At 49.5% G+C, this 19,264-nt stretch overlaps 1 protein-coding gene across 8 annotated transcripts in view; it reads left to right on the forward strand.

Moving 5' to 3' along the window:
• PITPNM2 (phosphatidylinositol transfer protein membrane associated 2) overlaps positions 1-19,264 on the forward strand; it is a 147,109-nt gene that overhangs the window by 51,250 nt on the left and 76,595 nt on the right. Inside the window, exon 1 of one of the 8 annotated variants that reach the window (XM_053587910.1) lies at positions 14,714-14,909. The exons of 6 other annotated variants lie outside the window; for them this stretch is intronic. The gene's annotated coding sequence lies outside the window, so the exon portion shown is untranslated. Of the gene's footprint in view, positions 1-14,713; positions 14,910-16,800; positions 17,034-19,264 lie in introns of those variants that run through there. One more of the 8 variants, XM_053587909.1, reaches the window with a different exon arrangement.

Below are 19,264 nucleotides of genomic sequence, written 5' to 3' on the forward strand. Positions count from 1 at the left end.
TCTGACCACTGTTGCTGGCTAGTTGTAAGCAGGGGGCTGATCCAGGATATAGCTGGGACTTGACAAGGACATGTGTTTCACATATTTCTGCCCTAGGCACTGTTGTTCTTTTCCGGGCATAAGAGACATTAGCCAGGGCGGCGCCTATGGCTCAAAGGAGTAGGGCTCTGGCCCCATATACTGGAGGTGGCGGGTTCAAACCCAGCCCTGGCCAAAAACTGCAAAAAAAAAAAAAAGAGGAAGAGAGACATTAGCCATTCCCAGCTAGGACCTCCCTGTTCACTCCAAAACCAACTGGATGTTTTCCTGCTTCTCATCTCCCGGTCAGAGGGTTTAAAGACATGGAATAGGCTGGGCACAGAGGCTCACACCTATAATCCCAGCACTTTGAGAGGTGGGAGGAGCACTTCGAGGCCAGGAGTTCCAAGACCATCCTGAGCAACTTAGCTATGTCTACCTAGATAGATGGATATATGGATAGACAGACAGATGTGGAATAGCAGTCTGCCTGGGCCACAGCCTGTCTTCTGGGCTTCTGGCTCCATCTATGTAGTCCATGGGGAGCTTTGTCTTTCTCTTGTGCTGCCTCTCAGGACTGGCTTCAGGGGTGAGAATACCTGTGGCTCAGTTGGTAAGGCGCCGGCCCCATATACCGAGGGTGGCGGGTTCAAACCCGGCCCCCGGCCAAACTGCAACCAAAAAATAGCCGGGTGTTGTGGCGGGCACCTGTAGTCCCAGCTACTCGGGAGGCTGAGGCAAGAGAATCGCTTAAGCCCAGGAGTTGGAGGTTGCTGTGAGCTGTGTGAGGCCACGGCACTCTACCGAGGGCCATAAAGTAAGACTCTGTCTCTACAAAAAAAAAAAAAAAAAGTGTGAGTGTGGCAGGAGGGGTGGGCAACTCCACTGTAGAATCCACTGAGATGCAGTTCACAGACCGTACATTTCATCCTTTTAAAACGTACAATTCAGTGGTTTTTCGTATGTTCACAAAGTTATGTAGCCTCACCACAGTTAATTTTAGAACATTTTGATTACCCCAAAAAGGAACTCATAGCTGTCACTCTCCATTTCTCCCCAAACCCCCAGCCCCTGGAAACCATGCATCTATTTCCTGGCTCTATGGGTTTGCCTATTGTGGACATTTCCTATAAATGGAAGCACATGCTACATGGCCTTTTGCATCTGGCTTCATTCCCTCAGCATCTTGTTTTCAAGCTCATTCATGTTGTAGCATGCAGAAGAACTCCATTCCTTTTTATGGCTGAATCACCTTCCATTGTGTGCATGAGACCACATTTTGTTCATCCACTAAACCTTGATGACAAATGCATTTTTAAAGGGTGATTTTTACATCGCAAATACAATTACTCTTTCCGAGCCCCAGGCAGGTGAGAAGAGGGCCCAGCAAAGTAGGGGAGGCTCTATGGGAGGTCTAGAGGCTGGATGGAGCCATGTCTGTCCTGAGCCCCTGCTTTGAGGATCCAAGCCTCAAGGAAGCCTGCAGGCAGATCCCAAAACCCAAGATTAGATATTAGAGCCAGCCTGAAGGGTCACAGACCAGAGCCAGGGGGAGGGCTGTAAACATTTGTTTAATCTTGCTCTAAGTGTCTTATCTTTTCATACAATGACTAGTCATCCTGTTTGTATGGGCAGTGCTTTCTGGAGAATAGAGTCCTTTTATGAAAAGGAACTACACCTTCAGCTTTCTGCAGTCCTTCGGCTGCAACAGGGTGGCATGAAAGATTCTGCAGCCACCCAGTGAGAGCCTGGCCTACCTGGCCCAGGGTGTATGTACAAGACACCCTAGGGAATGGGAGGATTTCTCTACAGGTCCACTTAACTCCATGGATCCTTTAGGGTCAAAAACAAAACCAGTAGCAAGAAAGCAGAGAGAAGCAGTGCACCGTGTACCGTTGGTTCTGTCCCTAGGTTGTACACACCATCTCATTCGCTCTGGGATCAGCCCTGCGAGGCAGGTGAGAAATGAGGATGCGGGTGCAAGGAAGGCTTGGGGCATGTAGGGAGTTAGCGGCTCTAATGCTGCGAGACTGAGGCCCAGAGAGGAAGTGGAAACTTCAGGCTGGTAGAGCACAGGCCCAGCAGCTGGGCTTCTGTGGGCTCTGGGTAGTGGCAGGAAGGTGCCTTCCCGTGCAAATCACCCTGATGTCACTGCCTTTTCAAAAATATCAGCAGAGCTTGTCCTAGTGCTTGTTTTTGTATGGATACTTTTCCGCACTTGAGCCTCTGGGAGATGGATTTGTTCCTGAGGGTATAGATGGTGATACTGACTTTTGTCTCTACTGCCCGCCCACCAGGCCCCTGCCCCAGGCATGTGTAGGGGAAGAATCATTAGCATCAAGAACTATCCAGCCTTATATAGAGAAACTAGATTTATGGACTCCCTGTCTGTGGTGGTGAGAAGGAAGTGGGGGAAATTGATAAGCCTTGGTTTTCCTGTGAGATCAGGCTGTTCTGGCAGTTGGCGGAACCCATGCTTTTCTCACCTGTGTCTTCTGCCTCTGAGTGGCTGTAAATTGCGCACCCGACGGGGTGGCACCTGCGGCCACAGATCATTTAGGCATCTCACACAGGAGGCCTCCTAATAAAGTGGTGGCAGGATGGTGATCCTGCTGGGAAGTCAGGCACCTCGGGGGGCCAGGTGGCAGAAGCAGGAGAGGAGAAACACTCCTTGCTGTTTCTGTAAAGCCACTGGCAACCGGGTGGCCAGGCCCCAGCAGCAAGGGGGTGACAATGTGAGTGGCCTAACCCTGTGCCACTTCTTCCAAACCACCTTTCTCCTGGATACCTGCAACTACATCCTCACAGTTTGTTCTCTGTCCCTGTCCCGAGGAAGTTGAACAGATGAGTCTCCAGCCAGCGTGGCCTGCAGGAATGCAGGAACCTAGGTCTGTAAAATGAAGATGAAGTGCCTGCCTCTGAGGGTAGTCTTGGAGATGATAAGAGCACCACAGTGTGGCCGTGCAGGCAGCCTCCAGGGTGACTCCATCCTCCCACACCTGGTGCTCACAAATGTGCCTGTGCAGTCTGCTTCCCACTGGACGGTGCCAACCTGCATATTCCATAGGGTGTTAGAAGTAACAGTGTGACTTTCAAGGCCCAGTTATAAAAGATAGTGTGGTTTCTGCTGTCCTTTGTTTTGGATCACTTGCTCTGGGAAGATAGCCACCATCTTGAGAGGACACTTAAGCAACTTTCCAGAAAGGTCTTGAAATGTGGTGAGGAACTGAGACAGATCTCTTGCCAACAACCAGCACTAACTTATCAGTCACATGAATGCCTCGACCCAGACGCAACTCTTTCAGCCCCAATGTCTTTACTGTGAGGGACTGGGCCAAAACCACCCAGCCAAGCCATTCCCAGCTTTCTGATCCACAGAAACAGCATGAAGTATTAAGCATCTGTTGTTTTAAGCCACTAATTTTTTTGGTGCTGTATAATTTGTTACACAGCAGTAGATAACTCATACAGAGCTCTGCTGCTCTCTGGAGCCATCTTTGCTTATGGGGCAGAGCTCACTGTCTTTCCATTGTCTGTAAAATATGACAGTTTGTTGGCTCTGACTCCTACTTGTAAGTCTCAATGGCTCACAGCAAGGCCTTTTTATAGAGAATGGTGGTTTGTCACATTCAGAACCCAGAAGGTCTCATCTGCTTTTCCTGCTCCATGGAACCGTCAGTCTTTGGCCTGAGTTTGAAGGCCGGGTGAAGACTGAAGGAGGAGGATGAGAAAGACTGAGTCTATTCTTGGAGCAGCAGCCAATCCAGGGATTTCTCTGGCTTTGTTCTTATGAGTGGTTATTGCATGGCGGGGGGTGGTGGTGGGGGGTGCAGGGATGCTCTAGATCTTATTGAGGAAAAGTTCTATTCTTTCTCCTGCTTTGTTTATCTCCTCCTTTCCTTGGCCCAACCTCTTAGATCACCTGAGGCTCTAGGACTTGGTTTTCTTTTTTCTCACTGATGGAATCCATCCCCTACTTGTAGGAAGAAGATCTAAGTAGCCGAGCTGCGCAAATGAGAAGTAAACCTCTAGATAAACGATATATTTTAGAGGCCTGAGTCACCCAGAGCCCTTCCTATCAGCTTCATGGGAGAGGGAGGTGATTTCTGGTTGCTGCCACTTCTTTACTCATATTAGGAAACCCTAAGTTTAGGGAAAAGTCCAGTGCCCTCTGGCTTACCCTGTTGCTTCATCTCAGGGTCTGAGAGTTTTAGGACAGGCTCGGAACCCTGCAGCCCAGGTGTCTTGGTTTGCATGCCCATAAGAGCTGTACCTAAAAGCTTCTCTTAAGTATATGTACATCTGTCTCTTGGCTTTTTGTATGCATTGTTTATTCCCTCAATCACTTTTTTAATACCTGCTATGGTTTCAGGTACTGGAGATACAAAAAGGAATTAAAGATAGTTCCTACCCTTCATTATTAATCAGCAGGAGATGCAAACAAGTAAGTGAAATGGCAGCTCACATTTATGGAGTGCTCACTGTGTGCCTTAGTGACCAGGATGGTGGGTCAGACAACAGAGGCAAGGTAGAGAGGGCATTTCTGGAGGAGATGACATTTGTACAAAAGAGGCATAGCACATGGTCCACTGGGGGAGTCCAAGGTGTTGCTGCCATGGCTTCATGCCCAAATCTTACTTTCGGGCTTGCTTACTCTCCCCCCTTCAATAAAGAATGACCTTTCCTTCTGAACTTCTTGAATTTTGCTAGCATCACCTGTAAGACTGTTTGGGCTTGGGGATATTGGGGGTGGGGTACAGAAAATCTTTGATTACCATTTTAATTTATTTTATGCTCATGCATTTAAGCTCTTTCTTTCTTTCTTTTGATACTGAGTTTCAAGCTGTCGCCCTGGGTAGAGTGCTATGGCATCATAGCTCACAGCAAACTCCTGGGCTTAAGCAATTCTTTTGCCTCAGCCTCCCAAGTAACTGGGACTCCAGGTGCCCGCCACAACACCCAGGTATTTTTTGTTGTTGCAGTTGTCATTGTTGTTTAGCTGGCCCGGGCTAGGTTTGAACTGGCAGCCTCAGTGTATGTGGCCGGCACCCTACCCACTGAGCTACAGGGGTGCCTCTCTATTTCTTCTTTTACCAGTTCTCAGAAGTCTTCCTGTCACTCCCCACTGCCTTCCCACTTGGAATCACTACCTTCCGGCAACCATCCTTCCTGGCTGCTCAAAGCCATCAACAAAATTCATGAGCACCATTCATGGGGCAGGTATTATTCTGAACACTGAGGATTCATCAGTGAACCAAACTAAATTCCTTCCTAAAATATGCTCTTTGAAGGTGTTAAATGCCAGGAAGAAAAGTAAGCAAAGGAAGGGAATAGAGAGAGGGAGAGAGAGAGTCAGGGGTGGTGAGTCAGGATGGTCAGAAAGGACCTCTTCTCTGTAGAAACCTAAATAAATTTAAGAAACAAGTTGTATAATATCTGGAAAAGACAGAACAGCAAGTGCAAAGGCCTCGAGGTTGAGGTATACTCGGCAGACTTGAGGCAAGCGAAGAGGCTGGTGTGGCCAGAACAGAATAAGAGAGAAAAAGTGGTGGGAAATGATGCAAAGAACATTTGGGGCTCAATCTTGGAGGACTTACAGGTCATGGTAAAGACTTTGGACTTAATCCTAAGTATGAAGGGATTCATTGGAGGGTTTGAGGTAGAGAAGTGATATAATTTGATTTGCATTTACATTTTAACATGCTCACCATGGCCACCTTGTGTATTCAGAGTAGAAAGAAGGGAGACTAGTTAAAAACTCTGTATTGTATAATAGTAGCCTGAGAGTTATTAGTTAAGAAGTTTGTAGGTATTTTTTTTTTTTCTGTGGTTTTTGGCCGGGGCTGGGTTTGAACCCACCACCTCTGGCATATGGGACTGGCGCCCTACTCCTATCTTTTCCAGATATTATACAACTTGTTTCTTAAATTTATTTAGGTTTCTACAGAGAAGAGGTCCTTTCTGACTCCAGTTTGTAGGTATTTTTTAGAAAGTTGTGTAGAGGAAAGTACATTGTCTTTTTTTTTTTTTTTTGGAAAGTACATTATCTTAGAGAATGAGTTGAAAGAATTGAGTTGAGAGTTGCATATGGACCCCACCTCCACCAGTGTGCAAGGCCCCGGTGTCCAGTCTTTAGAAGGGTTTGAGCCTCTAGGTATCCCATGGGTCTCTAGGGGGCTGGGGCAGGCCTCCTAAGCCAGGATGTGGAGCTATTCCCTCCCTTCAGCACCCTAGCCCTGGTTCTGAAGGAGTTAATTATACTCTTAGGTGCAAACTAAAGCACATGGGCTGAGAAGAACTAAGGAGGAAGATCTTGGGCCTGGCCTTGGAGACCCTTGAGGACAACTAGGTGGGTCCAGGCATTCTGTGGGCTTCCCTGAGGGACTTGCTCTGAGACTTTTCCCTCAGGCCTCCAGAGGTTCATGTAGTCCAGATGTCAGAGCTGAAAGCTGCTCTCTGCGTCTACTGCCACACACTTCTTGAGCCTCCCTTTGGAACAGTGGTAACTAGCTTAGGCCTGGGGCCAGATGACCAGATTTTTTGAAGGGGTCTTCACCACCTCCTTGCTGTGTGTCCTTGGGCCAAGTCACTAACCTCTCTATGGTTCGGTCTCTTCATAGCCAAAATGGGGTTTAAACCCATTAATTCACATGCTGCTAGCAGTAGTTGTGGTCTGGCCCCACTCTACCCACCTTGAAGGGTTAGTGCTGTGTGTCCATTATGAGCCATTTATCCTTACCATTTACTGACAGTTGACCCTGTCCCAGCCATGTGCTAAACATTCATCATCTCACCTAGTCCTCAAAAGAGCCCACAAGACAAATCACTATCTTTGTCCCCGTTTTGTAGTTGTAGAAGAGAAAACCAAGGCATAAACAGATGCACCACTTGCCAAGGCCCTCTATCTGGTGAATGATGGATCCAAGACTTGATAGTCTCTCATGAGCTGCTGCTTTCCAGCCAGGGAGAGCATGAAGAGGGTGATTTGTCATGGGCTGCCGGCCCTCGCTCATGACCACTCTACTTGGACTCAGTGATTGTCCCTGCATCTTTCTGAGTATAGATGCTCAGAGAGGATCTCTCTTCCAAAACCTAAGTGAATATAGAAAGCACTTTACATAGTATCCAAGGGAATGCATTCCAGGGAGAGGGCACAGCACGTGCAAAAGCCCAGAGGCACCTTCACAGGAGGGCATCATTGGGCCTTCTCAGCCTCCACCTGCCTTTGACATGTGGTAGGCCACAAGGGAGTTGGCATCCTGGTGCAGTAATGCTGGCCAAATGGGAGCCTTTTACCAAAGTTCCCTGGTGCTTCTACTTAGCCAGAGAGGACCTATGAGCTCCTGGCTAGTGGCAGGTTCCAGAGCATCCTGTCACCATTCCTATAGAGCCTTTGGCCACTCCTGTGTAATCAAATAGCATTTTGGAGAGTAAACTTTTTTCCTGGCATATATTTTTTTTTTATTGTGGTAAAATATATACAACATAAAATTGACCATGTTAAACTGTTTTTAAGCATATAGTTCTTTGGCATTAAGTTTATAATGTATATAACCATCACCCTATCCATTTCCAAAACTTTTCTGTCATTGCAAACAGAAACTCTGTACTCATTAAATACCACTCCCCAACTCCTCTCCTTATCTCTTGGTATCCTCTGTCATACTTTCCATCTCTGTGGATTTGCTTATTATGAACATTTCAGAGGAACGATGTCATATGATAATGTGGCCCTTTGAGTCTGGCTTCTTCCACTTAGCATCATGTTTTCAAAGTTTGTCCATGTTGTTGGAGGGGGGCTTTTCAGAAGCAGACAAGGTGTTAGTACAGTATGTTGACCCTGTACCAGGTGCTGCAAAAGAGCAAAAGAGGAAGAGAAGCCGAGGTCCAGCCCAGGAGCTCCCATCTGGGCCACACAGGTGGCACTAACTCATACCATCCCTACTCCTGGTTTCTCCTATTTGCATTTCTCTAGATGGGCTCACCTTGAAATCAAGGGCCCCATACCTTGTGTGTGGTACTCTGTGCCACAACTCTAGATTACCTTGGGCCCCTTATGTCTCTCAGCCTCATCCTTCTCATCTGTGAAATGGACCTCATGCTCTATCATGAGTTGTCTTTGAAAAAAAAAAAAAGAGTTGTCTTTGGCTGGATGAATCTGGCTCCCAAAGTCAGCTTGGAGCTGCCCCTTGTGTGCCGGAGGAAGACTTTTTTATTTATTAAAATAAATATTTTTTATTTATGACTTTTTTATTTAATTTTTTATTAAAATTTTTATTAAAATTTTATTAAATTTTATTTATTTATTAAAATAAATATTTTTTATTTATGACTCTTTTATTTATTAAAAATTAATCCAAGGGATGGTGCCTGTGGCTCAGTGGGTAGGGCGCCGGCCCATATACCAAGGGTGGTGAGTTCAAACCTGACCCCAGCCAAACTGCAACAAAAAAATAGCCGGGTGTTGTGGCAGGCACCTGTAGTCCCAGCTACATAGGAGGCTGAGGCAAGAGAATTTGCCTAAGCCCAGGAGTTGGAGGTTGCTGTGAGCTGTGTGACGCCATGACACTCTACTGAGGGTGATAAAGTGAGACTCTGTTTCTACAAAAAAAAAAAAGAAAAAAATTAATCCAGGGACTTTGATATATAGGGCCTTAAGAGGAGCTGGCAGGTCATGTGATCTCTGAAAGCATAGGGCTGGTAATCCATTTAAGAAAACATTTTCTTCTTCTTTTTAATTTAATGGAGGAAATCATTAGCTGGGAAATTGGTAGAACAGATTTATTCCTGTTTTGGGGAGGGGGAATGGAAGAGCAAATCTGCCCTAATTGCTGTGTGTTCTAGAAATATGTCAGCAAGATATTCCCATTAGCTGGGTCTGGCTTGAGTGGAAGCAGTGGATCCTACCCTTCACCCCATGTTCTGGGGGTGGAAAGGGGGCTCTTTCTGGACCCAGGTAGACAGCCATAATGTCAGCAGTGGCTGATCTTCAAAGTCCCATCAAGCCTGCTGTGGTTCCCTAGTTCTCAAGTTTACCATGAGTCTGAGCACGAGGCAGGATTCTGGCTCTGGGGGGCGGGTCCCAGAGAGATCTTGCTCCAGCTCTCATTCCCAGGGAATCAGGACCAGGACCCCCATGTGGGAAAAAGGACTACGTGCCTCTGGGGCTTCATCCGGTTCCAAGGGGAGGCAACTGGGTTCACCCTAAAAATAACTGAAGATGCAGACAGCTTCAGCATGCAAATGTTTTTCGTATCTGTGGGCCAGATAATTTAAAGGTACAGCTGTTTTCCACTGTCCCAATCTATTTGTTTTTCCTGGAGCTGGGAAGAGGCCTGGGGTGTCTTTTACCAATACCCCTGGTTGAGAGTCTGCCTGGGCACCCGGCTGCCCTTTCCTTGGGCACCACCTCCCCAGGGGCTCACTGGCAGTACATGAGTCAGCTGTGACTCTCAGCAACCCCTCCATGCCCCCAAGGATCCCTGTCACAGGGCAGGCCTGGCCAGAACGCAGCTACCCCTTTAGGCTTGCTGAGGTGGGTTCTGCCTGACTTCACTCACCAAGTTCATCCAGCAAGGGAAAATGGGTAAGGGCATTCTCAGAGCCAGGCAGGATATGGACAAGGTAAAAGGCAAGTAACCACCAAGGTTGGGAACCTAGCTCCTGGCAGCTGCCATACTCCCAAGCCTTTCGAATGCCCGTCCGGTTTGCTGCCCTGTTGGGTGCTGTTCTCAGACCCCACTGGCAGAATTCGGGTGTTCCAGGCCCTTCCTGTCCTGGAAATCTCCAAGGCATATTGTCACCTCTCTGGTTGAGGACTCTTGTCTGCTCCTCTAATAATCCTTTCATAGACAAGTCACATGGAGAAGCCTCAAAGCAGTGAGCCATCTGGGAGGAGCCACCCAGACTAGGGCTCCTGCCATGCTGAGTATGGTGGCCCATGGTGCTTTCCAAGGATGGCAGGCCTGGGTTGGGTCAGAAGTTTGTCCACAATGGGGGTTAGGAGAGGTAGATATAACTTTGGACCAGGCATAGATCCTTGAGGTACCAACCTCTGTAGAGGCTTCATATCCCTCCACTCATTCATGCATTCAGAAATTTCATTTAGTGCTTGCTCTGGGTGAGGATACAGCAGTGAATACAAACAACCAAAATCCCTGCCCCCACAGAGCCTCCATTCTAGTGGGAGAGACAAGACAGGCTTGAAAAAAGAATACTCATCTGGGTGTGGTGGCAGGTGCCTGTAGTTCCAACTACTTGGGAGGCCTAAGCCAGAGGATTACTTGAGCCCAGGAGTTCGAGGCTGCAGTGAGCTATGGTCATGCCACTGCACTACAACCTGGGCAACAGAGTGATACCCTATCTCTACAAAAAAAATTTTTTTTAATGTGACAATATGGATGAACCTATAAAACATGCTAAGTGAATGGAGCCAGACAGAGAAGAAGAAATACCGTATGGTATGTTTTCACTCATTGCGATGATACTGTGAGGTCTAAGGAGTAGTGAGATTTACAGAGACAGAAAGCAGGATGGTGGGTGCCAGGGACTGGGCAGTTAGTGTTTAGTGGGACAGGGTTTCCCCACTAAACACTTTGAGAGGGTAAATAATTCCTGGAGATGGATTGTGGTGATATTGCACAGTAATGTACTTAATGTCCTAGAATTGTACACTAAAAAGCAATTAAGATGGTAAATTTTATATTATGTATATTTTACCCCAATTTAAAAAATATGAAAGAAAAAAGAATAAAGAAAGGGAGCACATGCAATAATGATCAATGCACTGAAGAAAATCTGGGTGAGGGGCTGGAGCCAGGTGTGAAGTTAGGCCTTTAGTGAGCAGGGCCCAGGTAATAGGGGGTGGCTGGGCAGAGCCTTCAGGGCCTCCCTGAGTCAGGGAGGTGGCCACTCAGGGCTTTGAGCTGCAGCAGGAGGTGGCCATAGGTTTGGGGAGGGTCTTTCTGGCCAGGCTGCTGAGGAGGGTGGGGAAGCAGGGAGCCAGGAGAAGGCTTTGTGGGGTGGGGGCTTGTGCCTGCATGACCAACGCCTATTTGTGGACTCAGTGCCTTGGTAGTTAGGATGCTTTACTTTGTGGTGGTGTTTAAATGTTTTGCATTATTCTGGAATCTCCACTATTTCTCCTTCAGTATCACTTCTTTCCCAATGTGGGTGGGTTTGGGTGGGTCAGGGCAAGAGAGAGGGTGTCTGGCTCAGCTTTCAAACCCTGCTGTCTGGACTTTGGAGCCACAAGGCTCCTGAGAAGCACATAGCCTTTTGCCTGGAGGCCTCAGGAGGGTGCATAGTGCCTCTCAACCCAAAGTGGGCCTGCTCGAGAGGGTCAGCTCTCAGGAGGCTTCACATTCAGCTACACAGGAGTAGTCACTCTCCTTTCCAAGTCTGAATTTCTGTATCTGCAGAGTGTGAAGGCTGGGGTGCATTCTAGTGAGATTGCTGACCAGACCCTCTCTGCTGAAGGAGCCTGTGACAGCAGCTTTGTTTCTATGGGATGGTCTCCTAGAGTTCCTGGCTTCATGCCACAGTCTAGCATCAGGGACCCTCTGCATATCCCCTCAGGGGGGCTCTGCTATCACATCAGGGAAGGGGGAGGGTCTCTTTCAGTCCTGCAGCCCTGCTCAGACATTCCAGGGATGACCTCAGGAGTTGCTGGGGGAAACGGCAGGAGGGGGGTTCTAGAACAGGGTAGAGAGGAGAGGCCCGTGGTTCACAGACCCATGTCATTATGGAGGGCATGGAGCCCCGTTGGCTCCAGTTGGCATCTGTTTTGTTCCCTGAGAGCCCAACCACCCACCCTCTGTCCTTCTAGAGGGGTCCTCGGGAGCCAGGCTGCAGACGGAAGCCTGCCCTACCACCCAGACACTGTGGGGTGAGTAGGAAAAGAAAGGTGAAAGGAAGGAGACCCAGCAGGTAGGCCTGGGCCTACACCATGTGTTGTTCCACACTGGCTATCTCATCAGGCCTTATAGCCACTCTGTCCAGGTTGGTCACCACTAGCCCCAAGTGACTATTTAATTTTAATTGTAAATTAAAGTGAAATAAAGTGAAAATTTCCATTTTCCACTCATGCATCACACATCCAAGTGCTTAGTAGCCACTTGGGGCTAGTGGCAGGTAGCGGCCACCACAGTGGATGATGCAGGTATAGAACACATCTGTCTTTGAGGAAAGTTCTACTGGGCAGCAGCCAGACCTATGAGTTCGAGATTGTTGCCCCATTTCACAAATGAAGAAGCTGAAGCTAAGAGAGGGGAAATGACTGTCCAGTCCTGTACCCAGTGAATGTCAACAGTTCTTGACTCGAGGTACATTAAGTCTCAGGGTGTGGGTGTGGGATTGGCTACACCTGCGTCTTCCTGTCCAGCTGGCTGCCTTCCCAGGACAGAGGAAGCTGCAGGCCCACTGTGGGCAACACACAGGCTTCTGGGATGCCTTGACCTCAGGAGCCAGATAGAGCCTCCTCAAATCGGTCACACAGTGGGGAGTATCACTCTGGTGGAAAAGCAAAGTGAGATTAGTATTCATTTTTGGACCTCTAAGCCTGCAACTTAGACCAGATCCCTTAGGGGAGACTCAAGGACATTTCAGTGGGCTCTGAAAATTTGATTTGTTAAAGGTAAAAAGCCAAGCGTGGTGGCAGGCATGGTAGCCCCAGCTACTAGAGAGGATGCAGTAGGAGGGTCTCTTGAGCCTAGTAGGAGTTGGAAGCTACAGTAAGCTACGATTGCCGGAGAAGCCATTGCACTCCAGCCTGGGTAACACAATGAAATGCCATCTCTAAAAAGCAACAAGAAAGTGAGAGGAAATAACCGAAGGGTGGAAATAGCCACATGTCTTTCAGCTAATAGGTAATGCATGAACAAAATGGGGTCTGTATATATAACTCAGCTGTAAGAAAGGAATGAAGTTCTGACACTTGCTACAATGTGGCTGAACCTCAGAAACATCATGCTATGTGAAAGAAGCCAGACACAAAAGGCCACACATCTTAGCATTACCTTTATTTGAAAGGTCCAGGATAGGCAAATCTGTAAGGACAGCAGATGGCTGCTGGGGGAGGAGTGGGGAGTGACTACCAGTGGGTATAGGGGTCTCGGTTGGGAATGATGAAAATGTTCTGGGACCAGAGAGAGATGGCGGTGGTTCAACCTTGTGAATGTCTTTAATGCTACTGAAGTGAACACTTTAAAATGGTAAATTTTATGTTATATGTATTTTACCATGATAAAAAAAAAGTGAGAGGAAACGGTAGTGTCTAGGTGGTGAATATATAGATGTTCATTATAAAATTTTTTCAACTTTGCCATATGGTTGAATACTTTCATAATAAAACATCGAGGGAAAAAGTAAGAAGGGAACTGTGAAGAGAATGTTTCCAAGGCTCCAGCCCACTGTTAGTGGTCTATGTGTTGGGGCAGCGAGGCCTGGTGGGCTCCGGTGCTGGGCAGGCTCTCTGAGCCGTCATCCTGAGGGATGCCAAGCCGGCAGAAGAGGCAGGGTACTGGGTGCCGCTGGCCGGGTGCTGAGCAGTGCTGCTACTGTGCTCTGGTCCCTAAGGAAATGTAGTTCTTAGCGTGGGCCCAATGCTTATGGGTCTTCACCCTCAGCCTTCCCAAGTCTTCCCACCTCAGTACCCAGGAGTGTGGTTGGTAGAACTCGGTATTATCCCTGTTCGTGATGATGAGACAGAAGCCTAGTGAAGTGAGTGTACTTGCCCCTGCCATGTGGTCGCCAGGAAGAGAAACCAAGACCCCATCCCAGGCCTCATGGCTTTTTCCCCAGCCCCAAGGAAGCTCAGAGGTGGCCACAGCCAGTCCTGAAGCTGGGATGTGGGTAGCCAACACTGCTGAGAAACTGGCAACAAGAAACTGGCAGGAGGTGCTGCCCAGCGCAGGGGGCCTCGGAGTCCCTGCCATGTCAGGGCGAGTCCCTCTGCTTGCTGTGCCCCAGGCCTCCCTTTTCCTTTCCTTCCTGCAGGGGTGGCTCTGGGCCATGGAAACCCTCCCATAGGTGGGTATCCCCTCATCCCTGAAGGTGGGAAAATGTGACTCAGGATGTGGCTACAGATTTTTAGAAATGGGGAGGCAAGGCAGGTGGAGATCCATAGGGCTTCCCTGAATGCCAGGTAACACCTGGTTCAGAAGCCATGTGAAGGGGTCCAGGGTCTCTGTGCCCCTGTGGGTCTTGACCCCAGGTCTGGCTAGCAGGGTGGCCTGACATGGAGGGCTTAGGCTCTTGACAGAGGAGCAGTAGAGCTCTTGAGATAGGAAGGAAAGCCCCCCCCCCGCCCCACCTCCCTTCATCTCAGAGAGGCAGTGGCCACCAGATACTGTTGCTTCTGCCCACGGGTCTGGCTGGTTCCCCTCCCTGCCAGGCCGCCTGGACCCATAGGCCTGGTCTGGGGGAGGCTGCAGCAGGAGAACTGTGGGATTGGCTCTTGCTGACGCCTTCCCTCCAGCATATGGCTCCTCCGCCCGCCTCAGGCTCTGCCAGCGGCTCCCCTTTCTCCATGGCAACTCAGCTCAGTGGTCCCAGTGGAGGAAAGAAAATCAATTCTCTCTCCTTCCCGCCCTCCCTCTCCACTCCCCACCCCTTCCTCTCTGGCCTGCCTTCCTCCCTTCCTCCTCAACCCTGTCAGGCTGACAGCAATTCCGTCCGCCCGTCCCAGGGACACGCGTGCTCCTCGGTGTCTTCCCGTCTGCAGGCATGGGAGGCCAGGAGAGCTGCATGCTGCTGGGGGCAGCCCTCTGAGGCAGGCGGCTCAGGGATGGGGGCTGCCGGCCCACCCCCACCCTGGCTCCCATGGCGTGCACCTCCCAGCTCTGACACTTTGCCCCCTCCAGTCCCCTTCCCTCACGTTGGCTTGCTGAAAGGTAATTTTATGTTCCTTCTGAAACATGTCACAGCCTCAGGAAGGGTTTATTAGCAAGGAAGTCTCCATCATCTGGTCATGTAGCTGCTTGTTTTCTCTCCCGGAGCTGGGATGGTGGAGGAGAGAGGCCTGGTCTGGCATGCTCAGAGCTCGGGGGGCATGGCAGAGTTTGGGTTCATGGGGCTGTCCTGTAGGGAGACAGTGAGTAGCTTGGCTTCTGCCTCTTGGTGCTTCGGTCCATTCCTCTGGCTCTGCTGCACTTCCATTTTCCACTGTGATTGTTACAGGGCTTGGACAGTCTGCTTCCCTGGACCATAGTGGGACCAGGGATAGAGGAAGAAATTTGAGAGACATGCACATGCACCCCAGATGGGGCAGGGCTCCTGGGGACAGTTGCTGGCCACACGTTGGCCAATTCTCTGATGAATCTTTATCATATGAAAATGGAAGTTCAGTGGGGGAATGCTTTTTTCTCCCCTGCCAGTCCTCCACAACCAAGATTTCAAAGAAAATGGTGTAGAGAGCATCTTCTGCTGGCTGTTTCCAGGTGGAATGGTCGGTCTGGAGCAGCACCATCTGCTTGGGACAGCCCCTCTGCCGTTGGGTTCGGGCAGGATTTCCAAGACTGCTGCCCAGTGGGTCACCATTCTGCCGCTAGGAGCAGCATCCAGGACAGCGCCTGTGTGGCTTTACCAGAGGCACTTTGGGGGCTAACTCCCCTGTGCAGCCCAGCCGGACAGGTGGGCGTGCTGCCCGCACGACCTCCACTTCCTGTGCACCAGGCAGTGGAAAAAAAAACCCTGGTTGTCAACAAGAACATCTCTCTCGTTGATGGAAAGTGAGGGCCAAAGAGACCAGATTTAGCACCCAGTTCTTAGAAGCTGAGGGTTTGAATGGTGTCTGCGAGAAAGCCTTGTCTGATCTTTAAATAGAAAGCGCACACTAAGTAGCCCCGTCTGACTCATGAGGGAGCTTCAAAGTTCAAACAGGTACCAGGGAATTTAAACTCCACTCTGAAAGGGGCACACAATGTGGGGGGTAGCGGCAGAGAGGTCTAGACATTGCTGGGAGTATCTGGGTCCCAGGGTGAGGGTGGGCTTGAGGATGGGACAAAAACTGGTTCATAAAGTGAATAGTAGAACGTAGGACTTGGGGTGGCCTTGGAAACAGCCTCACGAGCATCTTGGCTAGATTCTATTTCTCATTCCAGCATTCCGTCCGGGAGGTTGCTTTACTAACAGAATCAGAGCTTGGAGGCTGGCAGCCTGGGGCAGGACACCCCGCTGGTTCTTAGGTCAGGCATCTGTAAACTTCATTTGTTTATGTCCTCCAAAGCCCTGTTTCTTTAAAGCTGCCTCAGAGCCTCCCACAGACCCTGAATTCTTAGTACTTCCCTTTGAGCAATCAGATCAGCTCCTGCCAGGCGGGGCGAGAGGAATGCTATTGTGTCTGCGTCCATCTGCTTTATCTTGCCTTCCTCTGCTGGCGGGCTGGAGCCCCATAAGACCCCCCTGGCATCTGAGCAGCTTCCTAATGACACCAACCACGTCTGGATTCTGCCTAGCTTGCAGTGAATTCTGATGGGTTTATGAGTTGTGTGATGGGTGGGGAGGTGGTGTGCTGGTTTTGTTTGGTTTGGTTTTGGTTTGCCAGTGAACGGAAAATCTGATGTGACACCTTAAAGGCCAGCCCACGAGTAGCAGCTCTTGGTTCCGTCTCTCCTCTCAGCCTCCCCACCACTGCCGTTGCCGTTACAGCTGGGGTTCCTCCGCCCCAGGGTCTTTCATGTGCGTCCAGGGCACTCCAAGTGTGCAATCAGTCTGCAGGACCAAAGGCCGAAAGGGTGGCCAGACTCAAGCTGGCCTTGGAGGAGGAGAGAGGCAGGCGGATCCTGAGTGCTCTGCGCTGGCCTCCCCGCCCTCCCGGGTCCTTTCTCAGTGGCTGCTCCAAAGTGTAATATCACGTAGCAGTGACTTACTTGAAAGCATCGTACGGAGCCGCAGAGGGTGTCAGAGCAGCTTGGAGAGGTGGGAGCCCTGGCTGCTGATGGCTCTAGCCTGCGAGAATGTGGAAAGCTCATTCCAGGAAAAGTGGGATAGTCACCGCGCTGTCTGGCTTTCAGGCGGTGAGTAGTTCCTTCTTCTTTAATTTGACAGAAGCGCTGGGATTCAAACAAGGGCACACTGGGAAGCCTGGTGGTTCAGACAGACCTCACAAAGCCCGTGAGGCGCCGAGGGAAATATTTGATTTCTTGTCCCCTGGCCTGACTTGAAGGATGTGCTGGGCCAAACAGGCAGCTCTGTCTCAGGTCAGAGGTTCTGGGACTTAGGATATCTGCTTCTGTCCCTGCCCAGCCCCGTGCCCAGGTTTGGAAAAGTCTTTTCATGGTGTTGCATGAATGACTTAAATGGTACAGGAAGAAAGAAGCTCATGAATGTTAAATTCTTCCTGGGTCTCTCATGCAATTTCCCTGAATGCTTACATACACATTCATGCATATGTGCCCAATGCACAGGCATGCACACAGTCACATGCTCATACAAACACACATGCATACACCATGCCTGCACACACATACTCATTCACACAAGCAGACACCCACATGCACACATTCACAGATATATTTTTCCCTTCTGCTAGCAGGGTGCACGCACCATTTGGCATTGTGCTGTGGTCATGTGATCCTGTGTAAATGGTTCTCAGTATTGATAAGAGCGGACAGCTATCCTTTCACGCATTGCTTTTCAGCTCAGGGTCTTACCTGGTGAGACAGACCATCCCCATATACTTCTGGAAAGACCTACCTCCTTCTCCATCCCTCTTTTCTTTCCCTCTGCAGCTCTGCTGCACCAGTCTGGTGTGTTTGTATCTACAGGGGAAGCCCCCAGGTACTTTCTGTCCCAGGCCTCTGAGGGCCTTTAGCCCAAAAGGAAGAGAGTTGTCAGAGAGAGACTTGCTAAACTTATGGTGTGCTGAGCCACAGGGCTGTGTGTGTGTGTGCTGTGTATGCACGTATGATGTGTGTGATGTACAAATGTGTGTGGCATGGCGTGTGTATATGGGATGTGTGTGAGGAGGCACATGTGAATGTGTGGTGTGTGCACATGGTGTGTGTATGTGTGTACATGGGTGTGGTGTGTATACCAGTACAAAATGTGTGAGCAAGTCGGGTGTATGGCAGTGTGTATGAGTGTGTGTGGTGTGTACATGCATGCATACATTTGCACACATGCTCTTTCCATGTTTGTGTTTGGGTATCTGCAGCGTTGCATTCTATTTCTCCCCTATTTTTTGGTTCATTCCCAGAGCAGGCTCGGCAGGTTCTCACCCACGGCAGCCCTGGGCTCTTAGTGCCCCCTTCGTAGGCACCTCCTCAGATTTCATCTGATCTGACAACTTGCAACCACCCTGGAAGTCTTGGTGTTATCCCTATTTTGTATACCAGCAGACTGAGTCCTGAGGGGTGAGTAGCCCACCCTGTGAAGGCAGAACCAGAGCTCAGCTCTCTGACTCACTCATTCATTCACTCATTCATAAGTTACACGTGCAGCCTTACTGATGTTTGAAGACCAGACCCAGCTATGGCCCTTGGGGTGGAGGGAGCCTCATCTGGGAGGAGGCTGAGAATGTCAGGAGAGGGGCAGCCAGAGAAGGGTGCTTACCCTCCCTGCGTGTCGTTTTCACTCATACAGTTGTGTAAGGAAGAGGAAAGGAAGGAAGGAAGGAAGTGGAGGGCCAGACCAGAAGGAGTAGGCAGCCTGGGTCTGGGGCTGAGCAGGAGGCAAGTCTCCTGTGTCCATTCCACCACCAACCCCACCCATGTCACCTGCCTACTTTACACTAGAGACCTGGGATCACCCACCCTGATCTGCTCTCAAGCTACTATAGGGGCAGCGTGGCTCTCTTTCTTTTAAAATTTGTTAACATATTAACATTGTGGGGTCTGTTTTAAGCTGAGCACTTAGGCACTGGTGGCTCAGCATAGTAGAAGGGACACTGCACATGAGGAGATCTGTGCCTTGGTTTTCTAGTCTATAATACAAAGATAACTGTTTCACGTACCTTAACAGAGAGGGACAGATATGAACCCCTTGAAAATGAACCATGTGTGTTGGCAGCAGCAAGGCGGTAGCTGTCGTTACAGACAACACATTCCAGGAGCGTACTCATCCTGGGTCAGGGGAGAGCGTATGCCCGTGTAGATGTGTTTAGGGAGAGGGAAGGACACAAACGTACAGCAGTTGGGTAGAGCATAGATAGGAGTGCTTATGTTAGTTTTACAACTTCCCTGTAAGCTAGAGACTATAAGGAAGTAAGATGTAAAAATAATAAGACTCGGGCATTTAAAAGCTCTTC

The sequence above is a fragment of the Nycticebus coucang genome, chromosome 4, assembly GCF_027406575.1.
Source record: "Nycticebus coucang isolate mNycCou1 chromosome 4, mNycCou1.pri, whole genome shotgun sequence".
NCBI classification, from domain to species: Eukaryota; Metazoa; Chordata; class Mammalia; order Primates; family Lorisidae; genus Nycticebus; species Nycticebus coucang.